This window comes from Apium graveolens, chromosome 8 (assembly GCF_009905375.1).
Source record: "Apium graveolens cultivar Ventura chromosome 8, ASM990537v1, whole genome shotgun sequence".
NCBI classification, from domain to species: domain Eukaryota; kingdom Viridiplantae; phylum Streptophyta; class Magnoliopsida; order Apiales; family Apiaceae; genus Apium; species Apium graveolens.
In genome coordinates, this window is record NC_133654.1 from 134694733 (window position 1) to 134711708 (window position 16976).

Here is a 16976-nt window from a genome sequence, read left to right on the forward strand (position 1 = left end):
TCACTGGTTCTTCAAGTTCTGATTCATCAACATCCGATGAGCCAAATTCTGATAATTCTGGAAATTCTGATTCTTCAATTCCTGAAGGATCCAACTCAAATTCTGAAATTTCAGAGAGCATAACTTTAGGGGGAGCATCAGAAAATGCTGATGGAGACAGCATGGATCATGGGGGAGGATCCAGTTCTAGAGATTAACTTCCAGCTGCAAGGTAGTGGACTAAATCACATACACCTGACATAATAATTGGTGATCCTGAAGAAGGTGTCAGGACTAGAACAACAACATCAAATGAATGCCTCTATCATTCCTTTCTATCTCAGAATGAACCAAAGAAAGTGGAAGAAGCTCTTCAAGATGCTGATTGGGTGCAAGCAATGCAGGAAGAGTTAAATGAATTTGAAAGAAATAAAGTCTGGACCCTAGTGCCAAGACCAAATAATGAATCCATTATTGGCACAAAATGGGTGTTCAGAAAAAAAAATGACAGTGATAGCATAATTACTAGAAACAAAGCAAGGCTGGTTGCCAAAGGTTACTCTCAACCAGAGGGTATTGATTATGATGAAATATTTGCACCAGTTGCTAGATTGGAAGCCATAAGAATCTTTTTGGATTATGCTGCTCACAAAAAGTTTAAAGTCTTTCAAATGGATGTGAAAAGTGATTTTCTCAATGGAGAATTAGAAGAAGAGGTATATGTTGAACAATCTTCAGGCTTTGTAGATTCAAAATTTCGAAATCATGTCTACAGGCTTGACAAAGAACTTTATGGCCTTAAGCAAGCTCCAAGAGCATGGTATGAGACTTTAGCTCAATTTCTTTTGAAAAGTGGATTTCACAGAGGTACAATTGATAAAACACTGTTCTACCTCAACCATAGAAAGGACTTACTTTTGGTACAAATATATGTTGATGATATCATATTTGGTTCTACAAATGCCAAACTCTGTGAAAGGTTTACAAAGCTAATGCAATCAAGATATCAAATGAGTATGCTGGGAGAACTTAGCTATTTTCTGGGACTTCAATTCAAGAAAAATGAATAAGGTACTTTCATAAATCAATCCAAGTACACCAAAAATTTACTCAAGAAATTTGGAATGCAAGACAGTTCAACTGCATCCACTCCCATGGCCACTGCAACCAAGTTAGATAAAGATACTGGAGCATTAGTAGATATTACTAACTACAGAGGTATGATTGGCTCTTTACTCTATTTAACTGCAAGTAGACCTGATATCATGTATGCTACATGTCTTTGTGCAAGATTTCAGGCTGATCCAAGAGAACCTCATCTAATAGCTGTGAAAAGAATTTTCAAGTACCTCAAGGGTACAACTGATCTAAGATTGTGATATCCTAGGGAATCAGATTTTAAGCTAATAGGTTACTCAGATGCAGATTTTGCAGGATGCAAAATAGACAGGAAAACTAGTGGAAGCTGCCAATTTCATGGAGGTAGATTAGTTTCTTGGTTTAGCAAGAAATAGACGTCAATTTCCACAGCAACTGCAGAAGCAGAATATATTATTACGGGAAGCTGTTGTGCACAGATTCTTTGGATGAAGAATCAGTTACTGGACTATGGGTTAGAATTTTCTAAAATACCCATTACTGTGATAATCAAAGTGTTATTGCTATGATAGGAAATCCAGTTCAACACTCAGCGACAAAGCACATCAGCATTAGGTACCATTTCATAAGGGAACATGTAATGAAAGGTACATTGGAATTGCATTTTGTTCCAACAGATCAACAGCTAGCAGATATCTTCACAAAACCACTATGTGAAGCTACTTTTACAAGACTGGTAAATGAACTTGGGATGGTTTCTGGTTCTTTCTCAAAATCTGTTTAGTTTTTGTTCTCATGCATCATAATTTATGATCAGTGTTTACAGATTGTTTTATCTCCATGTAATATGTGCTTAAATTGTAATATATTAGATACTGATTGTTATCTGATGTGATTCTATATACTCTGATAGTGTTTTAAATGTTCTGTGACTATTCACTCCAATGGGGATTATTTGTTAGATGTTGACTTAGTAGTCTTTAACAAACTGTGTATCCCATGTTTGAATTAGTTGTTTATGTGGAAATCCATAACACACGCAAACTCTGATTTTGATCTTAGTCAAATTTACTTTATGTCACAAACTAGATTATTGTTTCTTATTTGTCAAATTCTGATGTCAGTAAATCTTAAGGATGAACTACATGCTTGATAAGCCTCATTTATCTGAAGAAAACAAAAGAAAATAAATTGAAGTCAGGTACTCCTTTGAGATCTAGAGTAAATATATGAACGGGAAGACCCAAGTGCATTGCTGGTATTAAGTTATATGCATTAGAAAAGCAAATTAATTTTTCTTGGTGACTTTTCACATTCTCTGATTACTGAAGAAATACTCTGATAATAGCATAAATTCTGATAGCAGTTTTGACTCATTTACACTGAGAAGTCACTGTAAACAGAATGTCAAAAGATGCATAAAATGAGCACAAACAGTTGAGGTGGACTCTTGCATAAATTTATTCTTTAGTAGACTTCAAAATTAAAGACAGATTTTAAGCACTTTTCTTAGTTATGCCTTATTTCTAAGATATACTGAAGTTTATCATACTTTAATCATTTTTTGATCATTTGCAAATGCACACACTCTCACTCCATATGAATGATGAAAATTACTGTGGTGATTAAGTTGTTTCTGACAAACAGTTAAGTATTATTTGCATAATTTCTGAGGACAAGTTCTGATGAAAGTTCTTATGATTAAACTCTGAAGAAACCAGTCAGTATTTGTGTGATGAATCATAGAAACAGACATTCACTTTTTGAGTACAGAAGCCATGTTCTGATGACCGCTAAATTCTGATAATAGTCAAGTTCTGATGCAAATCCTGATGGAAACTCTGATGCTTGTTTTTACTCTAACAGTTATATTTTGTCAGAAAATAATTAAGTGAGATAAAAACAGTGATAATCATTTGGTTTATGGGTTGCATGTTTGTTTTGGTAACAACATGTGAGCAATAATTACTGCACGTTTACCGTGCCCACTCCTTACTTTTTGACTATTTCCATGCTGCCAGGTGTAAAAAGACTGTTCTACTTCACAAAATTGACCGTTGTCACATGGAGTGTATAAATAAGAGAGTTAAAAGATTTTACAATCTTTTACCTACTATTTTTTACTTTCTAATCTCTCTTATTCTCTCTCTCCCTCTCTAATATTCTCTGATCTCTGATGGACTTTCTTACAGGCATTTTAACAAACACCTTATGAACACACATTTTCACACTTATTTCTTTATAGAAATGGCACCCAAAGATCTAATCCATGATGGAGCCAAGTTTATTCCTAATAACTACTTGGCTATTCTTTCTAAGGACGAGGCTCCTTTAGAACTTCATTTCGTCCAAGACTTTCTTGCTCGAAGTGAAATAGGCTATACACTGAACCAACCCCAGGTTCTCTCAAGCAAGCAAATACTGGAGTTTTGGAGGACTGGTATTTATGATGATGGTGGAAAAGCTGGGTCCCCAAGTATTATCTTTACAACAGGGGAGGATGAGCATGTCATAACCTTGTCAACTGTTCGACAAGCACTACATTTGCCAGAAGATTGCATCTTCAATTCATCAGTTGAGGAGCCAGCTCTTCAACAAATGATGGCAAATCTAGGCTATGAAAAGTCTTTGGCAAAGCTGGGACAATTGAAGAGATCCCACATCAAGAGGGAGTGGAGTTTTTTCTTTGACTGTATTACAAAAGCTTTTGCCAACAAGTGCTCAAACTTTGATGCTATACCCATAATGAGTCAGCAAATCGGGTATGCCCTTTTGAATCAAACATATTTTGATTATGCAAGTGCTGTTTTAGGGTTTATTGATGATAGGATGAAAGAAGATAGCAATGTAGTCTATTTTGCTAGATTTTGTCAACTTATTTATAATTTTTGTTGTCCAAATACACCTCAAAACCTTAGTGAGACAATTGAACCCTTTAAGTTACACAAAAGGGCTTTCACTGACTTATTATCTACCGATAATAAGAAGAATGTACTAAGACCCCTCCAAATTCCTCAATCAGTCAAACAATTCTTAGTAAATTCTGATCCTCTCACATACAGTACCATATATCCTGATGTAGAACCCTCTCAACCTCCATCATCACCTACAACCAATACACAACCAACTCAAACTTCTCAATCCTCAGAACCACAGCCTACCATCAGAACTTATTTCCACCCTGCACAATCTTCTCAACCACTACCATCTGCTACAACATCTAGACCCAAACCTTCAAGAGCAAAATCTGTTCCTAAATCTCCACCAAGGAGAAGAAGGATGATACTAAGGGATGAGTCTGATGAAGAAGAGGAGGAAGTCCAGGTTCATGCATCAGAACTTGTGATAGTAGAAGCTGAAAAAGAAATTTTTCAAAAGGAGGTACCAGCTAAAAAAAAGATTTCTCATAAGGAAACTAAAGGTGAGAATTCTGGTATTTTAAAGAGGAAAAGAACTTTAAGTTCTGATGCTGCTCAAGCAACACCTCCACCATCTAGGAGATCAAAGAAAATGAGAGTAGGAAGGCATATGGCACAACCTCACTCTGAGGATGCTACAGAAGTTAAGGAAGGGGATCAGGAATCTCTGATCTCATCAAGACCAATAGTGATTGAAGCTTTGCCACCTCCACCTCAAGCTAAAGACACTGTTCCAGACACATTGATCACACCTCCTGTCTCTCCAATCAAAGAAAATGTTCAAGTTGAAGATTCAGGATTAAGTCCTGAAATTGACCTTCATAGGCTGATTATTCCATCTGTCCTATTTCCGGAAGCTCCACAAGGACAAGTGACAACTCCACCTGTTTCTCCACTACATGCTGAAGTTCCAAATACTCCCATTCTGGATGTGGAAACAAATGAAGTTGTACCAGAATCTCCAACAGCCACACACACACTTATGTTGTTAGAAGATGATGAGTTTATTACAAGTTCTGGAGAGTAAGCTCCAGTTAACACACCAGTTCAAGTTCTTGGAAAAGAGGCACTGATTAAACAGTTTGTTGAACAAGATGCTCCTGTTCCATGGGAAGAAACTCATAGAGGAGCTGAATGGACCAAGAAGTGGAATGAATCTAATTTTATTCCAAGCTCCAAAGTTCTGTCAGATCATATTGCTAAAGCTGATGAGTTGATGACAAACTCTGACTTTAAAGCTCAATTTAAAGTCACAGCTCTCAGTGTTAAAAGCCACAAGAACAGGTTTATCAGACCTATTCATGAGAAAGTAGAGGCTATTGAGAAGATTCAAGAAAAGCAACAGGCCCAACTGACTAAGGTCCTGCAGAATTAAGCCTCTCAACAAGCTCAACTGAATGAAATCCAATCTTAAGTAGAACTTCTTCCCTCTCTACTACTACCAGATGATGCCAAAAAGGGGGAGAAGGTAGTGAAGTCCAAATGCTCTACTAGTCAAGTACTGAAGAAGAAGGATGATAAAGGAGATGACCAGGGAAACCCAAGCAAGGGTCAAGGTCAAGGGCAAAGCAGCAAAGTTTCTTCAAGGAAACTAATTTCTGACTCTAGCAAATTTTCTACACAGAAGAAGACAAGTTCTGAAGCTGTAGATGCTCAAACTCTGAAAGCAAGTTCTGATGATCAAAGTCTGATATCAAGTTATGATATTCTCATTCAAGGAGGAAGTAAAGACTCTCAGAAGTTTTTGCAAACTCCAAAGCTTAAGGGAAGGGAGACTACAGTCTACTATAAAGATCCCAAGATTCAGACACTTGATGAAGAAATTGCCAGAAGATTATTTCTCAAACATAATCCTGGAATGGATTTAGAGACTTCAAAGGAGGAAGAAGCTAGATTTGTAGCTGAGAAGACAAATCTTAAGTCTAAAGCTTCTGATGCAAAGAAACCTCCAAGGCCTAAGGCAAAAGGCATTGTGATCAAGAAAAGCTCTGAGGCTTCAAAGCCCAAGACAAGATCACAAGTTGATCCCAAGGATAAAGGGAAAGGAAAGATTGATGAACCAATAAAACCACAGGAGATGAAGATTCCTCAAATCCTGATTAAATCAGTATACAAAATGGTTCAAGTTTTTGATGATACAGCTGCTGAAGATGAAACTGTTGAATCTCTGAAAAGAAGGAAGATAATTGAAGAATCTAAGACAACCTCTGACATAGCTCAAGTTGTTCAGAGTGAAGAACAGCATGCTATAGAAGAAACTGGAAATTCTGATCATGTCATCAAGTCATCAAACTCTGATAGTGCTCAAGTTGATTTGAACAAATTGACAGTTACTGATAAGAGAAAACTCATATGGAAGAATGTTAATCCATCATATCCTAAGAAAAGTCAACTGTTATCTGATTTCATGACTATTGGATTGAAAGCCAGAGAAGAAAGAGACAGAGCTGGATTAGGTTCTGAAGAAGCCAAGATTAAGACAGGAGTTGAAGTACTTACAAGAGATTCATTTTTATTGACTGACAAACCTCTTGAAGAAGTTACACAGAAACACCTTGACAAGGTTATATCTGTTCAAGTGGTACTAGATGCTCATCATAAAAGTAATGTCAAATAAAATCTGATTCAGTTTCTTGAAGATGGAAGAACATACATAATGTCAGAATCAGATGTGCTGAAAAATCTCTAAAAGAACTTCAATTCTTTCATTATCTTTTGGAGATAAAGTCTGAGATTACTAGGAGATGGTCAAATTTCATCATGAAGACCATAAGGGATAAAGCAAGAATTTCTGGATCAAGGGTTACAAAATTCATTCCAAATATTGTTGAAGATGATGGAAGTGAAATTCCAATGAAGAAGGATTCTTCTAAACTTGAGGTTATTCTGAAAGAGAAATGTCTGTGCTATAATGAAGACTCATCTCATCCAAGAGTAATCAGACTTGGTGATGGTTTAGAAAGAAATCATATCTCAGCACTTAGTACTGCAATCTACCAGATTGGAAGACAAGATGAAGAGATGAAGCAAGTCAAAGCTACACTCGCTCAAGTCCTGAGGAATGCAGAAGAGAAGCTAATATCAAACTTTGTCAAGAATCACTTTGGATTCAAATTGACTCAGTAAGATTGGTAAAAGCTACAAGGACTGTAAGTTATAGTTAGTTGTCTAATTAAACTCTTATTGCATTTGTACTTAAATGTTTTTGACATCATCAAATCTATTAACTTGTATATTTTCATAATTTACAAGTTGGGGGAGATTGTTAGATATATTTGAGATGTCATGTCTAATCTGTTGTATTTAGTTTCAGAACTTAATATCAGGACTTATTGGAAATCAAAACTTACTGAAGTCAGAACTTATATCAGAACTTAAGGTCGTCAGGATTTATATCAGTACTTAAGTGCGGATACTTCATATAAGGAATGCAGCTGATTTACAGGAAATGATCGTGACTAAAACAATAGAAGATATGCATGAAGAGTTAGAAGACTAGAAGACTTGTAGAAGATAATATATGATTGTTATATTTTAGGAGACATAATTATATTCAATATCAATTAGAAGATATCTTGTAACTGTGTACTATATAAACACATCGTAGGTTTTACACTATATGTGATATTATTCACGTGAAATATTATATATTGGAACCTAGAAGCTCTTAGTGATATTGTTCGTCACCGAGAGAGAACAACTTTTCTATTGTAACATAGTTTATTATATTGAATATACTTGATTACTGTTATATACTTGTGTTGATAAATCGATTTGATTGTATAAACACTATATTCAACCCCCTTCTATAGTGTTGTGTGACCTATGAGACCAAGTGCATCATCCATTGAAAGACAATATGCATCATCATTCATAAGGCAAAACTCAACATCCGTTGAACCATCAATAAAAATTGAGGGCCAATACAGATCACAATCAGATAGGACTCCAACTACAAGTCAGAGATCCACAAACTCAGGGGGAGTTTCTTCTAATCAAAACTCTGTCACACATCAAGACAACAATGAGGCCTCTTCATCTAGAGCTAATATACCTCAACAGAGAAAATGGACTAGAGATCGCCCATTTGATTTGATCACTGGTGATGCATCTTCAAGAGTGCAAACAAGGAAAGAAACTCAAGAAGAATGCCTGTATATCAGCTTCCTATCTCAGGAAGAACCTAAAAAGGTAGAAGAAGCTTTGTTGGATCCTGATTGGGGTTTAGCTATGTAAAAGGAGCTAAACCAATTTGAAAGGAATAAAGTGTGGAAGCTGGTACCCAAGCCAAAAGGAAAGAATTCAATTGACACCAAGTGGGTATTCAGATACAAGATAGATGAAAATGGCATAATTGTTAGGATCAAAGCAAGATTGGTTGCTAAGGGTTATTGTCAACAAGAAGGAACTAATTTTGATTAAGCTTATGGTCCTGTTGCAAGACTTGAAGCCATCAGAATTTTCTTAGCCTATACAGCCCATGCCAATTTCAAAGTCTATCAAATGGATTTCAATAGTGCCTTTGTGAATGAAGATTTGGAGGAGGAAGTATATGTTAGTCATCCTCCTGGTTTTGAAGACCCAAATTTTCCAGAATATGTCTACTATCTTTTAAAAGAACTTTATGGATTGAAGCAAGCACCTAGAGCCTGATATGATACCTTGCCAAATTTTTTCTTAGAAAATCACTTCACTAGAGGTACTGTTGACAAAACCTTATTCTTTAGAAATGTTAATATCTCTAGTATACTTGTTCAAATTTATGTAGATGATATAATATTTGGCTATACAGATGAAAAACTTTGTAAAACGTTTGCCAAACTGATGCAAAGTAAATATGAAATGAGCATGATGGGAGAACTAACTTACTTTCTTGGTTTACAAGTTAAGCAAGTTAATGATGGAATATTTATAAGTCAAACCAAATATATTTATGATCTTTTGAAAAAGTTTGACTTAATGGATTGCACCTCAGCAAAAACTCCCATGGCCACTGCAACTAAACTTGAACTAAACACTACTAAAAAGTCTGTGGATATTTCAAGTTATAGAGGAATGGTTGGTTCACTTTTATATTTAACAGCCAGTAGGCTAGATATAATGTTTGCCACTTGTCTTTGTGCTAGATTTCAGGCTAACCCTAGGGAATCTCATTTAGTAGCTATTAAGAGAATTTTCAGATATCTCAAAGGAACACCAAAACTTGGCATTTGGTATCCTAGAGATTCTGGTTTTGATCTAACTGGTTATTCATATGCAGATTATGCAGGTTGTAAAATTGATAGAAAAAGTACAACTGGAACTTTTCAATTTCTAGGAAACAAGATGATATCCTGGTTTAGTAAAAAGCAAAATCCAGTTTCTAATTCTACAGCTGAAGCTGAATATATTGCTGCAGGCAGCTGTTGTGCACATATTTTATGGATGAAAAATCAACTGTTGGACTATGGTCTACAGGTGGATAAAATTCCTATTTTATGTGATAACACAAGTGCAATTGCAACTACTGAAAATCCAGTATAGCATTCAAGGACCAAGCACATCGACATCAAGTACCACTTTATTAGGGAGCATGCAATGAATGATATTGTAGAACTTCATTTTGTTCCAAGTGAAAAAAAAACTTGCAGACATCTTTACCAAGACACTTGATGAATCCACCTTTACTAGGTTGGTAAGTGAGTTAGGTATGTTTAATTACTCTTAATTCATTTTGGTGTCTAAGCAAATTGTAATGCAGCCAGAGTAAAAGTTGATATTTCCTGTCAAAGATAAAATTTTGGCTAAGTCAGAATTTATATCTCGACGGATGTTCATTATCCATTAAAAATGAACATCCGTTAAAGTATCGATTATTACTCTGGGTACTTTTAACATTATCCATCGAATTGCACTCAATCTTAGCCGTTAATTTTAAGTATTATCCGTCAAATTTACTTACATCCTGTATGTATATTTCAACGGATAATCTTAGAATTTTGATAGTTTTCTTTATTTTTAAATGGCTATTTTGGACTAATTTGATTGGTTACTTTATTTTACTCTTTACTTTTTGACAGTTTATTTCTGAGAAAGAATTTAAGCTAATTTCATTTCTATTCTTTACTTTTATCTTTCTCAAGCAATTTTTTAACTCTCTTCTTCTCTAAAAGCAAATACTTCCTTTCTGCAACTAATTCCAATCACAGCAATGGCACCCGTAGTCAAAATTATATCCTAAACTAGGTTCGTCTATGAAAAGAACAACTTTGTGGCTCTGGTGAACAAGCAAATTCCAGCATCTGAAGATTATCACAAGATAATGGACTTCACACTAAACTGCAAATTGAGTTATGCCATGCTTGAGTCCCCAACCATTTACTGTGAAGTTGTCGAGGAAATTTGGAGTACAACAGTGTTCAAGTCAAAGGACAAAACTATTACCTTCACTCTCAAAGGTAATGAACACTGTGTTAACTGTGATACAATTGAAAAGTGCTTTAAATTTCCTGAAAATAACACACTTGCTCCACACATAGACACTGTTGTGAGTAACATGCTAGTTTTTATGGGCTATGCTCTTGATGTCACCAAGTTAGGTGATGTTAGGTGATTGGGTCTTAGAAAAGAATGGAGCTTTCTGTGCGATTCATTCATTAAAGTGTTTTCTGGAAAAATTAGCAATTTTGATGCTGTAACTTACTCACTTGTTCACATGCTTTACGTGCTCTTTAGTGATAAGTACTTCAATTTTAGCACTTCTGTTATGTATGAAATAGGGAGTAAATTACGGGATATTAAAAAGAGGTCTAAGAATATTTATTAAGCTAGATTTTTCATGATGCTAGCTAATTTTGTTAATGAGAATCTCTCTATTGAGAACCCAACAAATAAGTTAGATTGTTGGGTCTAAGAGAGAAGAATTATTGCTGACTTGAACAGGGCAAATCACCACAAGGAAGTTCCACTTGTGTACATGCCAATCATGGAAAAGCCTCAAGTAAATGTTTCTATCCCCACTATTTCTCAACCACCTATTTCTTTGCAAACAACGTTGGCAATGGCACCTGTGAAAGTGACCAAACAGGTGCCTACCCAAGCCACAAAACCTAGACTTTCAAAAATCAAGTCAAAGAAAGCCCCCTCTAGTTTCTCTCAAAAGAAGCTAGTTCTAACTTCCACTAAAAACAAAGAGGGGAGTGTGAAGGGAAGTGAGCTTGGTGAGGGACAGGGTGAACATCAAAAAAGCCCTAAGAATAAGGATGGAGAGGTGAGTGCATCCCAACATAGCCACACTGCAGTTTCCCAACAAAGTGTAGTGCTTAATAAGGATATAAGCTCATTGCTAGTTACATCTTCTTAAAAGGAAGTCACTATTGAATAAAGCTCTCAGCGAAAAGCACAGGCCAAAAGGGTTAGGGACACAAGCTCACCCCAAACTTCTGCTAGAAAGAAGAAATCCAAAATACTTGGGAAAACACAGGGTGCACACACTATGCAAACTGCAGCCAAAGACTCAGTTACTGCACCTTCTCAAATTTATATTGATGTGGCTCCTGTAAATGTGGAGTCATAGCCAAAATATTTAATTATAGAAGCACCTCACACACAAAACTCACCCACCAATTCTATGGATGTGGACATGATCTAAACATCAATTCCTGATTCTCCATCTTTAACTCTCATGGAGAAGCCAAAATCTACAGCAAGTGAGCATCATCTTTTAGATGATTTGTTGGCTCACTTGCCATTTCTTTCTGATTTTACTGAGAAATTTGTGCCAAATTTCAAATCAATTACCACAGATTCTACAGTATTTTCAACTCCTAACTCTGTCATTTCTACTATCTCAACGGATATTGTTCATCCGTTGACTAGTGATTGTATCTCGACGTAAGTGCTTAACAACAATCATCCGTTGAAACTCTAAGCTACAACCTCGACGGATGTTTCAAATATGTTGAACATCACTGCACCACTTCAATTTTCAACAATAGTTACAAGTGCAAATGATTTAGTAGTTATACAATCACTCTTAGGATTGAGGGAAGGGAGTGAACAGAGTGAGAGGCTGAGGTGCTCTCTGGAAAAAAGGAGAGGAAATAAGTGAAAATATGCGATCTATTTCTTCCATCTTGGAAAAAGTGAGTGAGGGGAGTCCCACCTTAGTAGGTGAAGGTGAGGGTGTGAGGGTGGGAAGCCAAGGGGAGCCCTTGATGCAAAAATAGAGAGAAAATGAGAGAAAGGCAGGTACAAGAGAGATAAGGATGGAAACCATTGCTAGTGAGTCAATGAATGTCAATGATGCAGAAAAAGAGAGATTGTTTCAGCAAGAATATCAAGTTGTCATAGATTCTATCTCTTTGGATGCTGAAACATTTACTCATCCTGTTCCAGCATATCAAATTATGGTTGGACAGGGCAATGAGGAGGCTGAGAAGACACTGAACTTGGTGCACACTACTGCTTCTATGCAAAGGGAAAATGATACAAATACTGTCATGCCTCCCACAGCTAGTGATGAATTTGACTATCCATCTGGTGGTTCTGAGGAGTTTGGGGAGGAAGATGATGAAGAAGATTTCATGCACACATGGGGAGATACAGGCCCTAGCTCAAGCACAAACATTCCCTCCTGGATGTGTAACAAAGACTGTGATACTTATCACTTCACATCCACCCTCTTCAACTTAATTCATCAAACTCAAAAAGCTATTCAATCCACTATAGATGCCAACACCAAGACTCTTCTCCAATCCCACCTTGAATCTCTTCAGTTACACATGATCCAGTCTCTCAAACAAAATCAAGATGTCTCTGAAATTAAGACAAAGATTGGACAAGTCAAGCAAAATATTACTGAGAGATTAGAGTCCATACTTCCCACCTCAACATTGTTAGAAGTCACCAGACAGCTAAGGAAAAAATCTGATCTAGCCACCAAAGTAGACTCCTTGGACAACAGGCTCAGAACCCTGGAAATATCTATTACTGAAATCCATCTACATCAATCCCAACAAACTCTGCTTCTTCAGAAACTGGTGGCTGCATAAACCTCAACCTCAACTCAACTTGATGCTAACGAACAGGGGGAAAAAGACTTTATCATTCAAGTTATTCAATGGGAGTCAACAAGTGAGGGGGAGAAAGTGCTAAACATTTAAGTTAGCAAAGTGATTGTGCCAGCAATTGCTTTCACTAAGCCACCAGCTCTTGACAACATTGATCAGATCAAGATAGAAGCTGCTAAGTTGGAATCAAATGACAAATTGAAAAAGCTTGATGTAGCAGCAGTTGAATAAGAGATAGTTGCAAAATGGGAAAAGTTGGGTGAAACCATTAAGGAGAAGTTTGGTCAAATTGAGAAGCAAGACAAAGTCTTTTCTCACTTCTCTTAATTGAGACAAATTTCAGTTAATGAATTGAGCTTAGGGAACTTGGAAAGGGGTCAACCCTCATCAATCAAGTCTCCAAAGGCCAGTGTAATTTTTCAGCCAAAAAGAAATTATCCAAAGAATCACTATAAAGAAAAATTCCATAGACATCGGTTTTTGGCCGATATCTATGATGTTTTACAACCGATATTGATGTCGGTGATGTCTATTTTAGATATCGGCCATAACCCGATGTCTTTACTTGCTTAGACATCGTGTCTAGCAAAAAACTTGATGTCCCTGCATTGTTTTTACAAACATTTTAGAAATAAATAAATTACACCTATTACAATAGATTAAACATATAATGAGTTATTGTTTTTCCACATAAACATCGAATATTTTCATTTAGGTGATGTAAAATCAGATATTAAACATCGATTTCTTTAGTGAAAGGTGATGTCTATATTGGCACATAGAGATCGATTTTATCCCAAACAAAGTGATGTCTATGTTCAATTTAGACTTGAACATGTCAGTCTTTGACATCAGTTATTTTTCTAAAAGAGATGTACATTAACTCTTTTGACATCAGTTTTATATCTAAAAGCATGCACTTTAACTTTTTTGACATCAGTTTTTCTTTTTTAAAAATGATGTACAATTGCTTTTGTAACTAAGATATATTAAATATACGGAACTTGCAATCAAGTAAACTAAAGAAATAATAGATTTGAATACATGCTTAAATACATAGTCTGTTCCTTTATCATCAACAAAATAAACTGCAACTTACACTGAAAATTTTGTTACTCAAATGAATACTCCAAAAAAATCAGTTTTCACACTAAAAGAAATAAATAAGTAAACAAGAGCCATAACAACTTAGCTCCAAACAGAAGTGAAGGAACATGAGTTTTGTGTTTTGACTCAGAACACACCGCGATCTTCTTTAAAATACTAAGAGCAGCTTCATCCTGACCTGCAGCGCTGTAACAAATAGTAAGAAAGAATCACCTCTCATCTCAGGTAAAGGTCTCAGGGAGGACATGTTCAAGGTGTCCAGCCAGCGATTCGAACTGAGGAGGAAGGCTTGCTTCAATGCCTCCATTGAGCAGCACGGCAACTAAGTTCTTCTGTACATTTACCAACTTATGTCGGTCTAAGTTATAAGGTTAGAGTTCGTCTGTATGCTATAATATCTTTATCTAGAGAGCCTGCATCTTTCCAGAGCTTCAGAATCAACTCAAGTGCTTTGTGAAGCATTTCCTGCAACTTACAATCTTCATTATAGTATATGCATAGAATTTAATTGATAAAAATCATTCCTAAAATAAACAAATCATAATTACTTTTTTCCCCTCATTATAACTGTATTATTACAACCTACTTGCAGTTACTGATCCAATGATTCATGAGTAACATGTATTTCATTGTGCTATGATGAAGGATCAACTTGTTAACATTTGATAATATATTGGGGCTTTTATATACTCCCTCCGTCTAAGTTATTTTTTTACATGTTTTTTCCGAATCATGTATTTTAAGGCAATATAATATAAAATAAAGTTCTATTATTTATTTTTAAAATTGTTTATTTTCTGTATAAAAATTTAAACATTATATTTTTATTCAAAAAAAAAATATTTAAAATTATTAAAGGCCTAGTGCTCCTTAGCTCTCTCAGCTCTCTTTCAGTAATTACTAAAGCACTAATGTACCAGTAAAAATATATAAATCGAAAAAAAAAATTATTAAATTAGTCCAGGACAATAGCAATTACGTGTTTGTACACATACTTGTACTTTTTCACTTTCACAATTCAGAAAACTTTTTTCCGTAAAATAACTTTTTAGTACGTGCTTATTACTGGGTAGTATGCTACATTTTAAAGGAGAAACCATACTCTAACACAAATTATTAATTATACTACCCGAATTACCAAGTGAATGTTAAATATGAGAATAATGTGCTACGACTTACTAGTTTTACCAATCAATCTAGAAGACAACAATTGGTTTTCAAGTGCATACAATTAAAATATAAACATCTAAATATCAAAATTGCAATGTCTTTATAACCAACATCAGTAACCCAAATAGTGAATCTAAACATCTGAGAGTACAATAATGAGCTTACTTGTTGACAGATGAGCTATCTCTTAATGCATTCATCTCAATAAAAAAATTTCTTATTGTTACTTCCTCTCCAGCACAAGCTGCTGCAGCTCTTGCTTCTTCTTCTGAGAGACCCTGTTAGCAGCAAACATTCTAAGAAAATAATGATACATGAAAGCAACAGAATACACACACACAGAGAGAGAGAGAGAGAGAGAGAGAGAGAGAGATTGCCTAAGCCCTTGGAACATCTGCAACAATACTTGTTTCCTCCTCAACCTCCTGCTTGCTCTTTGTCGCAGTTATTTTACTACCAAATTGTAAAGGTACTCTTCTGTCTGTGATATAAACCAATTGGCATGTACTACATTCAAGTAATCAACTTCGAAAACAATTAAAATAAGAAATCAACAAAGTAAGAAATACTTGAATCAGTATGTACCCTGTCCATTTTCTTTCCTGTCCCAGGAGGCCAATAAAAGAGTATACCCTTGCAAGGCTGCCAGAATTAATCAGTGAGATTTTAGTTACACCAGCTACGCAGTGTATATGCATGTGTAACAATCACACAATCAGACACTATGACAGTTTTATAAACTTTATATTTGAAACTCTATGACAAATCATGATTAACAAGCGAATATATACGAAAAAAAGCACCAACAACGTTAAAGACTAAGTACCACAATTTTTTTATAAAATAATAAAAAACTGAAATTTCTTCATTTTGAAAAATTAGAGCTACTGGCTGATCATTAATATTGCAAGGATAAATGACACATAAACACTCCAGAAAGTCTAATCCTTGAGGAATTCAAGTCCTCTACAATCTACACCATACTGTCTACTAATCATGTTCCGATGATTTCAAGGTGTTTTACCGATGATTTCAGTTGCAGGCTTGCTATGCTAACTTGCTTCTTTTCATTACAAAGATAGTTTGTCATAACTCAGAATAGTGACTGGTTCTTAAAAAATTCAACATACATATTATCTTAAATTGCAAAGTAGTGACAACATGTACACGCACAAACACACTAAAAAGCTTTTAAGTATGCATTATACATTCATATAAATTCAAGTAAAGAAAGGTATAGGAATTAATGTAATGTTCAGTCAAACTTCCCCAGTTCAAACTGACATTATCTATATAGGAAAATAAGCAATATACAATGATAAATGTACATTGTAGGGCATCAAAATAATATCTACAAAATTTTCAAAGCTAAAATAGGTTCATCAGTTTTTACTACCAAAAATTAAAGATAATGCAGGTCTAAAGAAATCAATAAATTAAAATAGGTATCTTTTGTGACTAATGTAAGTTAATATTATATCATTGCTAATGGGTATGGGTTACTTCACAGAAGTTCAAGAAAGGGACATCTTATCAATAATTCTGGTGATAGTTCTTCTCAACTATTCTTATATAGTACATTTTCTTAATAAGATTTCAAACCACATAAATTGCACATAATAAATACTAACCTTTACAACTGAAGCAAAATTTA